The sequence below is a fragment of the Aquila chrysaetos genome, chromosome 5, assembly GCF_900496995.4.
Source record: "Aquila chrysaetos chrysaetos chromosome 5, bAquChr1.4, whole genome shotgun sequence".
Lineage (NCBI taxonomy): Eukaryota > Metazoa > Chordata > Aves > Accipitriformes > Accipitridae > Aquila > Aquila chrysaetos.
The window spans coordinates 40,653,903-40,667,465 of record NC_044008.1 but is presented as its reverse complement, the minus strand read 5'-3'; the positions used below and the strand labels follow the sequence as shown (position 1 = coordinate 40,667,465).

At 37.2% G+C, this 13,563-nt stretch overlaps 1 protein-coding gene across 7 annotated transcripts in view; it reads right to left on the bottom strand.

Annotated features, from left to right (window-relative positions):
- Positions 1-13,563, bottom strand: part of PEAK1 (pseudopodium enriched atypical kinase 1) — a 124,884-nt gene that overhangs the window by 72,084 nt on the left and 39,237 nt on the right. The window lies entirely within an intron of this gene.

Here is a 13,563-nt window from a genome sequence, read left to right as displayed (position 1 = left end):
TGATGTTATTTCAAACAAATTTCAAACGTGATTTATTGTTAATTTGCCTTCTTTAGCGACGTTGTGATCTCTTAAATGCTACAAGAACCGCATAGGAAGACACTTGAATTCTTTTCAGAATTCTGGCTGCATAGCTGGCACGCCAGACTTTTATCCTCTTCCTTAGTGTTCAAATTTCTTTTCTGAACCCCAGGAGCATACTGTTGCAGTCTTCTTTTAATTTTATCTGTTATATAGCCACACTACTTGCATTGCAATAAAAGCATGGGTTGGAGTGCACACACTGAAGAACAGCCTGTAGAAGCTAGCTGGTATAATGAAGGACTTTTCCTGGTAAAAAGAACAGGCAATCGTAGCATTTTCCTTATTTTTAATTACAATTTCCAAACAAAGTATAAAGAGTGAGCTAGGAAAAAAAAATGAAGAAAACTGGCTACATATATTATATGTTTTAACAGAATGCAAGCACACAGGTTTATGTCACTATAAGCACTTCATGGTGGTTAGACCTTATTTCCAGTAAGTTACTCAAATAAATAACCTACACCTTAATCCAGCATAACTGGACAGAGACATTTATAGGCATGCTCATCTCCTGATAAAGCAGCAGAGAAGTATCTGTTGGTTTTCTGACAGTGTCAAGGCTGTGCCTTTAACACTCCCAGAGGTCTTTTGAGTTATTCAAGGAGACAATATGGGCTAGTTTTTTGTTTTTGTTTGTGGGTTGGCTTTTTTTTCTCCCTCCCCCCACTCCCCCCTGGTATTCTGCTTCCATGACTTCAAGTATGAATGTATTTGTGGATGACAAAGTTGGTGGAAAGAAAGTAAACAGAAATGCTCACAGAAATTATTTGTATTATGAAAGCCACAAATAACATGGAGCAAAGCGCTTTATAACTTCTGTGAAAAGAATTACAGTCTGGTGAGCATACACAGACTGTACAATAGCAAGACAGCACTGATGAGCATGACAAGCAAAACCATCAACTGCTGAGCAGCATAAGCAAAATGCCTTAACAACGGTTATCACAACAAAAACGTTTCTTTAGGACATTTGAAAGGAAGATACTGAAATAGCTTTGCAGATGAGCAGCAACAGGTGAGATGAGGAAAGTCATCATAACAGAAGACACAAATTATGTGCATAATGTAATTAATGAGAAGGGCGAATACCCTCCTACTGAAGACAGATAAAGGAATAGCCACTAATTTAGTCTTGTAATTTCAACTCATGGCTCATCATCTAAATTGAGATATTGGAGGTAAGTCAAGAGCTTACTCTGGATGGAGAAGATTTAATGTTCTCCTCCCACCCTGTCTGAGAGTTACCAACCAATTGGCTTTGGCAGGTGGGATTAGCCAGAAGTATAATGTAGAGGAAGAACAGAAAGGAGAACAGAGCTCTGCAAAGCCTCCAGAAAGACTGGTGACAGAATACCACAGTCCTCAGTTGTCTGAGAACCTCACTCGGCAGCAATTTTTTTTTGCATAGTATAGAGTTATTTGAATTAAGAAAAAACAGCCCTGAAGAACAGAGAAATCAGCAAATGCTTCATGGCATGAACATATATTTAAAGTCTCTCAATAAGGCGATGTGATTGTGTAAAATTTTAACCCCTTCCAGATTATTTTTTTTCTGGCTAGAAGAGCAAGGGAATTGGAACTTTGTGGATTTAGGTAGCATGCTCAATTTAAAGAAGCTAGCTAGATTTCTCCTCCTTTAGTACTTGAGGTGGCCACGGCTCCACCAGCCTGCAGTACGTGTTCTCAAATTGTAGGCACCTCTGGGCACATCTCTATAGGAAACACCAACACAGGAAAACATGGCCATAGTCATATCTGTGTCAAAACAGACAGAATAATGGTAGAAATAGTACTTAATGCATGGCAATACTAAAATTCACCAAGGGCTAGCAAATAATGTACATAACATCCTCACTGCTCCCAGGGCTGTTATCCCAGAAACTTACCTAAACTAAAACCTAAACTAACAAAACCTTAACAAAACCAAATGTGATTACATTTCTAACTGTGCTCCTTCAAATGTAGATAAGCTGGAATATTATAATAAAATACCAACATTTACATCCATTTCCTAATGGAAGTTGCATGCAGGCATTTTTACTTCTGTCCTAAAATTCTGCGGGTTTTGCACAATAGCAGTGAAGGGGTTTGCTTGCCCTTTGCCCTTCCTTGCAGAATTGCACTCCAACAGCTCTGGCACAGCTGGAGATGGCACAGATTCACTACCACAGCTTTATATAAATCAGGTGTTCCCATGGCTCATGAGGAACATTTAGATGTTTTTTAAAGCTGCCATTACATTATATTTTATAGGTGCCACAGAAAACATTTTATCTCCAACATAAGCATATTGCATATTAAAAGGTAGCTAAGTCAACGAGTAGTAGGGAGATCATATATAAACTTGTTAATGTACCCACAAACAGCACGCTGACTTAAAAAATGCAATTTGCCACTCGAAAATAATCAAACTGTGGCTCAAACCCTGACCACTCTATATTTACTTATGTTTCAGTGCTCAGTACTATAGAATAATTTACAACATTTTAAGTTAATTGATAAAGATGACATGAAATCCTTTCTTTTAGCTGCTGCTCTTATTAGACAATCAACATGGATGGAGTAAATGAAGACATGGATAAATCCCTCTCTTCATTGTTTCCCTTGGCTTTCCGCAGAGGCTGCAGGCAGTAGAAACTCAGTATGAAAAGAGCTGCCATGTGACTCAGTCCCATACAAGCTGTCCTCACAAAACAAAGAGCGAGGAATGCTAAACAAATGAATCACAAGCCATTTCTGCAAAACATCCCCTACTTTCTAGCAACTGCCAACGCTGGGAGCTATCTGTCCTGTCAATCTGAGTGACAGCCCATGAATAAAAGGGCACCTAATTACAAGATTAGTAACAGGAAGTCTACATTTCAAAAACCACCATACAAGTTATGATTGCTGTGTAAGGAAGCAAAAACTGAAGCAAATCCACAAGGAAACAAAGCCATGATTTGGAAAACATTTTTCCTATTAATGTTGACTGCAAGGGAACTCTTCATGGGCTGTGAATGACTAGTGATTCTGTACATTGCCTGACTTTTATCATAAGAACTGCTCTTGGCTTTCAGATGGCGATCAGATTTGCCAAGCTAGTAGGATTCTGGCAACATTTATGCTGTTTAATGTATCAGCATGTTGATATCTTGGACACAAAAACCTGTAAAAATACATAATTATAAATATGCATGTTAGGTTATCCTTTTTGTGTGATACAGTAAAGAGAGAGGAAACCGATTATTTCCAGATTGACTGTATCAGCAAAGCATAACACAATATCAGAGGGTCAATATCAACAACCAAATAATTTCATTAAACCATGGGATTACCTTCAATGAAATTTCACAGGCCTCCCGCACATAACGGCTGCGTGACAGCTTTGCCAAAGAGGCTGCAACAATCACCTGGCACAGAAAATACTGATCTGAAGACACGAATTTCCAGAGCTCCCTCTGAAGTGCAAGAGGATACTGCTGTTAGTTATTACTGTACACGTAGATAGGCTGCTCAGGTGATGGCATTTTAAAGTGGCATTGCCTAACGGTTGATCAGGTAGTAAAGAGGGATGCATTCTGTTTTCGGAGACTAGTAACTTCTTCACTTCAAAATTGTCTCCTTGGGTGAAAAAATGCTGTGAACAGACTACATCCACTCTTAAAGGAGACAGAGAAAGGGAATGAATCAGTACAGGCAATGTGCCTTCCTTTCCAGATATATTTATGTTTTTAATACAAATTCATAGATATACAGGAGAAGACTCAGAAAAAGGGAGTTTAAAAGTAAAAACTTCTTTTACTTTTCAAAATATTAAACATAGCATGAATATAGTTTAAAATAGAACTGACTCATGGAGAGAAAGGAAGTACCTTAATGACTTGCTCATGCTTAAGGACTCTTAAAAACAAGTATCTGTTACTCACGCATCTGAAGGATTTGCTACTCCTGAACTACTGATTTGAAAGGCTTTTGATACCGCAAGATGAAGACACATCCCAAAGGGCTACCATGTAGGCTGGAAGTCTATGTGCTCTCAGAACACTATTCCTTTCATTGAAGAAAGGAAAGATTAGCAGAAGGAGGAAGAAAAATAAAGGCATTAATTGCTTTGGTTCTGGAAATGAGGTGAAAATAAGGGTCCCTGCCCAGAAGAGCCACTAGCTATGTTTCTTGTAGTCTGATCATCCAGGCACAGGTTAAAACCAAACTCTGAATATACATCTACCTGCCATTCTGTGACCCCATCCAGCTGACCCTGAACAGAACAGAAAATACTACATCTTATAGCCATCCTAAGAAGTTGGAAACAATTCACTGTAATCAAACTGACTTTCTAGAACACAAACCTGCCAATTGTACCTGAAAGTGACATCATCTTCGGTATATTCATTGGGAACATATTTTCTTTTATCAAATAAAATACCTTGCCATGAGCTACCATGATGAAAAGCCAAAGCTCAAGATATTAAAAGTGGCATGTCTGAATCGAAATGATCAAAACCAAAAAACTACCACCCTCATCCTCCCACCAAAGACCCCAAAACAGTCACGTCAAGAAGAACTAGTGATTGAATTCTGAGACCATCAGGGACTATTATCTAGGCCCTCAGCTGCATCTTTCCTACTGCAATTTTTATTCATTTATTTTTGGCCTAATATTACAGATCTAATATTATTTAATAAGAGGAGAAAGTTAGCAGAAAGAAGACAGAAGGTACCACTAGTCATCCATCCTTATGAATGAATTATGTAGTACAAACTTCTTTAATCTATAAGAAACACATGTTTTATTAAAGCTTGGAAGCAAGCTTCAAGCTTAGCCAAAAGGAACTTACTAAATTCACAAAGAGCTATACAGTCCTGTGAGGGAGGCTATGTGGAATAGAAGACATGAACAACAGCAGCACCTGTCAATAAAGCAACAGAAGTCTACTGCATTATTTTTACTGTTCTTTGCTGTAAGATAAGAAATTTTTCTTTTTGTTAACAGTTACTGAAAATGTAGGCTTTTACTGGTATTTCACATTCACAAAAATCTTATGAATATCTGAATGTGGCTTTATAGGAGGACTCTTGGCACAGCAATACAAGCCTCAGGTAGCAACAGGGCCATAGGGATACAGGAAGAAGGAAAAATCAGTAGTACCATAGCAACAGGAAAAATTGAAAGCAACAATAAAAACCCCACCCAACCCCAAACCCTCAAATGGCTGTTTATGCAACTTTCTTTTACAAACTAAACCCAAAACTTGCACTGGGATTACAATTTGAATTTCAATCCACTCCCCCACCCACCACCACACTCCTTTGCTGTTTGCCGAGTTTTATTAGAACCATCTGTGAGATCCTCCCCTTCCAGTTTCTTATGTCTGTTAATCTGGCAGCTGCACTTTATCATCTATTTAAAAATCTTTGTTTCAAAGTTGTTGAGACAGAAGGTCTTTGACAGGCTAAAAATTATCTCTAAAATCAACAAAGAAACCACATCATATGCTGTGCTTTACAGATTAAAGGGGAAAAATGGAAGTTGGAGAATATATATATTTTTAATGGGAAGATAAATGAAGGTTTTAGGGATCAAGAAAATTTTTACCAATGCAATTTCTCTGACAAAAGCCACAATTTACTGAAGTTCTGCAAGTTGCCACTGCAGAATAGCTTCAAGATTATCATTATCATAGATTGACAGAAGCAAAAGAAATGCAGAAGTATTTTCTTTCAGCAGCTTGTTGGCAAAAGATAAGGAAGGGGAGGGCTAAGAGAAGGAGGAACATTGATGAAGTATAGTAGCAGAGTTTGAGTGATTTTCTTTATACAGGGTACAATTATTACAAGTTTTTGAACACGACAGTCATGGACTTCAGACTTTATTAAGCATACCTCAGAATCTAATTGTCAATGCAATATCCCATACGCACCTTGCCATAAATCCTGAACATTGTGCGTGTGTTTGTGTACATGGGTCTACAAGCATGAAATTGTTTCTTTCTACTACACCTTTTAAAGAGGGTTAACATAGCAGTATTGTTTGTACACATACCAGTCGTCCCAGGCAAGATCCATTCATCAGTTAAATAAAAAAAGGTACACCATATCAACATGCTTTGCAATGCTCTCCTTAGCTGTATTACCCTGTGTGTGCTGCTGCTTCTTAAGCTTCAATCTTTTTATACAACCCTCCTAAACTGTATTTGGTCACTTGTATGTAGAGATCTACATATTACCACCATGAACTTGATCATGACAGGGTAACTTCTGCCTGTAGCATAAGGCATAGCACATCATCACTGATCAAAAATGGCAAAAATCCTCGTGGCTTTAATTTGTTCTGGTATTTTTCTCCTCCAAAGTGTTTTTGCAGAAGCATTTGCCTACTTGCACAAGAATGGCGCAACCTTAACTTTTGGGGGATTAACAGAAAAAGACTTTTCTTCCAGGTTTCTCCAAATCATCTCATAAAACATTTCGTTAATACAGAAAATGCACTTCAAGTACGAATACAAAATATTCATGTTTTTAATATTTGAGGAGGACTACCTTCTACTTTTTGGTTTATAATACTATGAACATTCTTTCTTTTCGCCCTGCAAATAAATACTTTGCTCTTCCCATGTTGTTGCTATTTAAAAGGTAACAAATATAGACAACATTAAACTGCCATCAAATAATGTTTGTATGTGTGTAAATTTGAAGAATCAGAGAAATTAACTGGACTTTTAAAAATTTCCCCAGAGTTACCTCAATACTGGAAATAACTTTCTCCACATATGCATATGAATTGCATTTAACTCTGTAAGTCATACCTGAGACACACCCCTTGTCATCTCTCATGACCGTTCTGATTCTGTTCTATACAACTTAAAGCCCACGTCTTCCCTGAGCAAATTCTTAGTCCCTTGTTTAAATAAACAAGATCATTTAAAGTTTCTCAAGCACTCACACTTTGACAAGACTTCTACAGCTTCATACGCTGTGATTTGCCTTTTTTGTCCCACCCTTTCAATCATAACGGAACTTTTTTGGTTTTAAATAAGTCTGTTAAGCAGTATTTAAAAATTGTCATGAACAAATTGGCTTATCTTCTCCCTTGAACTTCACCATAAAAAGTAGACAAATTAAAGATATTTTATTTGCACAGGCTCTACAAAAGAGACACAAGTGTAATATTTTGAGTTGACAGATCATGCAAGGCAGACTTTAAAGGTGGTTTTAGAAGCACTAGAAACAGTACTGTTATAACCTAACTTGATAAATTCTATATGCAAATAAAAAATTAAAAATAACGTAGACCTGAAAAGATTTACATTAAAAGGAAATCCATATATATTTTCAAATAATAATATAAAAAAAGTACATCTGCTCTTGAAAAGTGTCCTGGAGTCTCTCAGAAGAATTAATGAAATAAACACTGAGCGTGTACATGTGTGATCAGCCAGGAGAGATTTTTATTAAAATACTTAACATTACTTTTGTTAGCATATACTTCACTCCACTGGCTTATTAGCAATTCTGGTAAAAGTAAGACCTCTTATGAAAGTAAGAACTTCAAACAAAACCAAAGTTTGAGAGAAGAAACTTAAAATTTCTCTTCTCCCCCCCCCCCCCCCCTTTGTATCTGAAAAACTATCTTTCGGATGAAAAAAAAAAAATAAAAAAATCTGTTACACACCCTCTTTTCAGGTCACCTTTCATCTTTACAGAATATATACATTTACATAAGCTAGAAACAACAACAAAAGCAATTTAAACCCCCCCCACCTCTATGTATACCCCTCTTTCAAGGTATGGTGACTATATTAAGTCAAAAGTGCAAACAAAAGAATGCTTGGGACCATAAAAACAGCGTTACACCCTGCTGCAAATGGCATTTTTCTTGCTCTTGAATACATAATGTCGATTCCCTGGTTTCAATTCAACAGAGATGTGAAACGGCAGTGCATTTCCCGATGTTAAGTCCAGGGCTGCATCTCAGACAAGCCTACCATTAACAAACTGCCTCAGACTGTGGCTGTCAGCTTCAAATACCCTCCCCCCCAGGAACAAACACTCATGGATGTACGACAAAGGTTATCAGAAAATCTCACTGAATTATGATATTTAGAGAAACTGGCAAACTGAATGCACGCATGGCATTCTCCTTATGAAATCTGTACACATAAAATGAATGAATTTCCTGAGAGAAGAGGAAGACTGTTTTAGGCCTGCTAAATAGGTTAATACCACATACAAAAGCAAAAGAACAGTCCTTAACATCAGCATACTTGAAAGAACTTTTGCACAGCCTCAATTTGAGTACCAAAATAAACACAATATGAATTGTAACACCTCCTTCTCGGGCATATCACTTTCAAAAGGACAGCAGGTTAATGCAGCACTCTGCAACCCATTTAACTTGTAGGGATTGACTGTCAGTTATGCTGTACGCATATGTACTGTTGATTCATTATGCAGTTTGTTCTTTCCTTTCGCTAAGATAGAGAATCCATCTCTGTTGATCCTCTGTGTCCCTTGAACCAAATCGCAGACAAGCAAAGACATAACCAGCATTTAGGACATGAAGTAATGTGGCAGGAAGCCGGTATAGATTTTGACTGACTCTTAGCACAGACTTTATCAGAGCATTCACTAGTTAATTACAAAATTCCTGTAAAAATTCTGGTGGATGACAATCAAGTCATATGGTGGGAAAAACTGAAAAGCAAAAAAAAAGAAGAAAAATAATTGAGATTGATATTGGATTGCAAATGTACATGATTTGTTGTTAAACCAGGAAGGAAAAAAAAAAAAAAAAAAAAAAGAGAGCGCAATTCTCAATTATGTATTTTTAGGAATGACCTTGATGGCTGTCAGAATGGAATCTTGATTTTTCAATCCTGCCATTTCCCTGGCTTGTCAAACACACTGCTTCCTGATTCACTTAGACTGAAACAACCCTTCTCAACATGGGTTGCCACAGAAGTATTTAGCCCAGAAAACTGACTTAGCTTTAACACAAAACATCACTTGAGCCCACAAAGCCAGCATGCCCCAGGAGAGAGGTCTCATGGCTGCAAGTGGAGTGCAAACAGCATCCTGGACAAAGCTGGAAAATTCCAGAGATGTGTTGCACTGAGCTCTTCCCACAGCTATGGCCAGACAAAGAAAACTTAATTCAGCAGGAAGCTATAGAGAAATGCTTTAGCTGAATTTTTCTAATCACTAAAGTCAGAAATGCAATCTTTACTTAAATGTTAAGCTACATACACAGGCCATTAGTCAAAATTCCTTTTCTTTGTAATAGTTTTACCAGCTTTGACATTTCAAAATACTATTATTTTGAGTCTGGTCTGGACAAGAATTCACACTAATCTTTAGGAAAATTATTTTCAAAAGACTACGCTAAAATATCTTCCATGTATTGCTATCATTTGTCAAAGTTTTACTTAAAAGCAGGTATTAAGATAAATGAAATGGATCAAAAATGGAGTACTTCCAAGAATGTAAATGATGGTTAAATTAAGTTTATGACAAGAGCCAATCCACACATTTTGGCTTCTCCGTGAAGTACCATTTGACCTTGCAATGAGAAAGGCACTAATATGATATGTAAATCCAAAGCAAGAAACTACAGCAGAAAGCAAACTGAATTGGTCAGAATAGCCAGAAGACAAATGCAACAAATACTCCTGGCACTGAATAAGTGAGATAATGTCAGAAAATGAACATCAGCTCAGTTAAAATGACCAGAACTGTAGGGTCAGTCAACAGTATAAGCAGAACTTGAAGAAAGGTCAAAATTTACAGTGCTTTGAATATAACATCTAATTAAACACTGACAAATTTAGCAAAGTTAGTAGTATTTGCTGAAACACCATCTTAAGGCAAACAGCGCTCAGCGCGAAAGTAACACCCCACAGCAAAGGTCTGAGGGCATTAGAAAGAGGCTTTGTGATTTCTCACTGTGCTATTTCTCTCCCCTCAAGTATTTTAAGGCACTTTTTCTTGTTCTGACTGCAGTTTAAAAATACTGATGGAAATAAACTAGAGTTGTAATAGGGAACTGCAAGTAGTACTTATATTTCTGAAATATTAAGATACATACTAGGCATCTAGATGACACAAAATTCCACAAGTACTCAATGGTTCAAGTTTTTTGCCCCTAAGTTATCCGAAATTCTCTTGCCTGTGACCTGTACTGTCCTGTCATCTTACTTCTTCAGCGTGCACAACATAGCATTGCACTGTTTAAAACCAATTGTTCAGCCACTTCACCACAGCATACAAATTGAACACACCAGGGAAATTTTGCATCATAATCCAAAGCATCTCCATCTTTCAAAACACTGAAGGAAAGGAAGATAATTTCTTTAAACTCTCTCTTACTAAAAGGCAGGTTGGGCATTAAGTGGTTTTGGCAGCTACACAGACTGAGCTCTATAAAATAGCTGCAAGCTGGAAACAATTGGTACTGTGCAATATGGAAACAGGCAAGGACAGCGGACAAATTACTCTAGTTCTGGCTTGTCGTTAGACTTAACAATACAGCTTAGCTGCAGCATCGCTTCATGCTTCTCAACAGGGCAAAGCATTTTCAAATTAAAAAAAAAAGTATTAAAAAGATGATACCTAAGTATAGTATCAAGCTTAACATAAGAGTTATACACTTGCGTTGAGATGGGAACTCATATGAAAAGGGAGAACCTGAGAAGCCCGAATTCTAAACTCTCTTGCCAGAGAAAAATGTTTATTTGAAACCTTCAGTGAAAGAAAAACGAGACAAAGTTAAAGCAGGGTAGTAAAGTACTATCACAACAGTAATGCGAAAGGAGTGACTTGATAACATGCACAGCTGAAAATCCATGCCTGAGAAACAGTTCACTGGGAATACACAAAAAGGAGGATATAGGTTAACAGCAATAAAGGGGGAACCCTGGATCAAAAATAAGAACTGCTGCTGGACAAGAGCAATTTGACAGGCTGGTGCAGACCACAGGGCCAAAGTAACATGGCTCACTTAGCTAAAGAAATTGTCTAAAGAAATTGTCCAGGGTAAAATGACCTTAATGAATGTTATACTTCAATAAAACAGTTACCAATGCTACAGACAAATCTGTTAAATGCTCCTCTAGAAAATAGTTTTATTATATGTTCATTCAGAATTAAACTCCAAATTGGAAAAACTGAAGTAACAAGTTACTTTTTCAAACATTTTACTCTTAAAAGCAAATTTAGGGACAGAGGAGTTGACTGTCATGGAAAAGTAAGAGTGCTCCATCTGTGCAGGATAGATTATTAACTTACAGTAAGTATGAACTGACCAAACAGACTTCATCTAGGAAGGGATGATGCGATTCAGCTGATGACACTTGAAATAAGAGGTAACAAACTGCAGATTAAGCAAAGTTGCCAAATACCGAAGATGTTGAAAAGAAGATCAGCAGGATTATAAATACCCCAAGGAAAGCCCCAGAGAGAACAAAAATGGTTTACAAGATGACAGCAGCCTAGCAGATCAGACCAAAAGTCCAGCTCGTCCATTAGTCTGCTTCTGGCAGAGGCCCAGAGCATAAAGTCATGAACAGCAACACTTTCTCCAAACCCTCTCCTGATCTCCAGCAATTTGCAGCTTAGAGACTTCTTATAAAAGAAATGGCGTCTTTGTACTTGATAGTCTTGCGTGGAATTTTCCTTCATAAATTTATCCAAGTACCTTTTGAACCCATGTACAATTTTATATCCACAACATCCTGTGGAAGGACATTCCACAGCTTAACAGCTTTGTCTGAAGTACCTTTGTCATTTATTTTGAGCTGCCAGGTTTTTGCTGGGAAAAAAAAAAAAAAAAAAAGAAAACAGATAAGAAACTCATTTCTTTATATCACCTCTATTTACTTCTTCCTATGCCATTATGATCTGTGATTTCTTTTACAGGCCTTCCTCAACCTATCTTCCAGTTTGAAGTGTCCTGATGTATGAAGTCATTCTGACTGGATGCTGCTCCATACCTCCAACTCTCTGCCCTGCATTCCTCTTTTGCATTCTTTTCAAGTTAGACTGCATGTCATATTTGGATGCTTTTGAGAAGGTGGTGAAAGAATTCTAGAGGAGTAAGAGGCATGTTTAAAGGTAGAGAAAATTTTTTTGGGGAAAAAATACATCAAAAATAAATGAAGGTTCACTATGATGCTACATATTTGCAAGCAACAGAACCGTTCAAGCATTATTAAAAGAAGATTTAAAACAGGGAAAAAACCTTTAAGATTTGTAGTAGAAATCAAATCATTTTTCTGTGCCTTCGTGCTTTACAGAGCTGAAATAATTTCTGTCCGCTCTGTTTCCCCCTCAAATGAGCACTTCACTGCATTTTGTAACTTTCTACCCCATCTATAAAAAGACAACCATGCTAGAGGCAGTGCACTAATGAGACTTTGTATTCCAGTTGTATTTGTATTTAGCAAGGAAAGAAAAGAAATAATGGCAATGAAAGAGATTGCAAATAAATGGACAGTGGGTGGTGGTAAAGGAGGATGAAGAATGATTACTAGTCATCTTATACTTTAAAAGTTGTAAGTGTAATACCTGGAACTTAATTTATTTTCCAGTATTAAAAGCCAACTGGGATCTTTATTATTCACTTCCAAAAGTACAAACTAGTCTCAAAACATTTGAGAATGCATTTTGATCTAGTACGCTGGTCAGTCTCTGGAAAAAGGCTCCCCTCAGACTTGAGATGCCCTCAGGTCACTGTTGTCCACACTGAAACACTGTGGAGCAACCTGTTACAGGCAAAGTTGCTGTTCTCAGCTTAATACTACTACCTGATTGTACACTAGCGGTAAAGTAGGAACCAGCTTGTTGCAACTGTTCTTTACTAAAGGAGTATTTAATGAATTCCAGCTGAGGTCAGGTAAGGTCACTACAAGTACAGCCCCCCCTGGGGTAAACATCTTCTATTAAGAAAGTGCTTCAAAATATACCCACAGGCTCTGCACACACATTCAGATTTTTCCTCTGTTGTAAGCTTCAACACAAGATCAAGTGTGAGTGCAAGAGGCTTGGTAGTTCTAGAGACTGATATTGTTCATTTGCGGCTACAAAATGTATTCTATTAAGATTTTTGAGAAACCGCCCATTTCTAACCTCCAGTATCTCAAAAATACCAGAGTCTATTATTAAAAAGAAAAAAAAAAAGAAAAAAAAGAAAATTCCTACAGAAGACACACAGAATGCATTCCACAGAAATTTTAAGGTATATTTCTTCAGATCAAAAATGGGCTCATAAATGCTGTCAGTTGCACTAAAAATACTGGTTTCTATTATTTAATAAAAACTACCTGCAGGTGTCATTCACGAGAAAGTTTTAATTTTCATAGTCTGCCCAAGCAATCTCAATTTTTTGTTGTTATTAAGTTGCAGCAAGTATATTTCAGATTTTCCCAAGAGTAAGATAGTGGAGAGAAAGAAAAGATTTTTCCAGTGCTACCGTATCACACCCAAACTTTCCTGCTTAGGAGT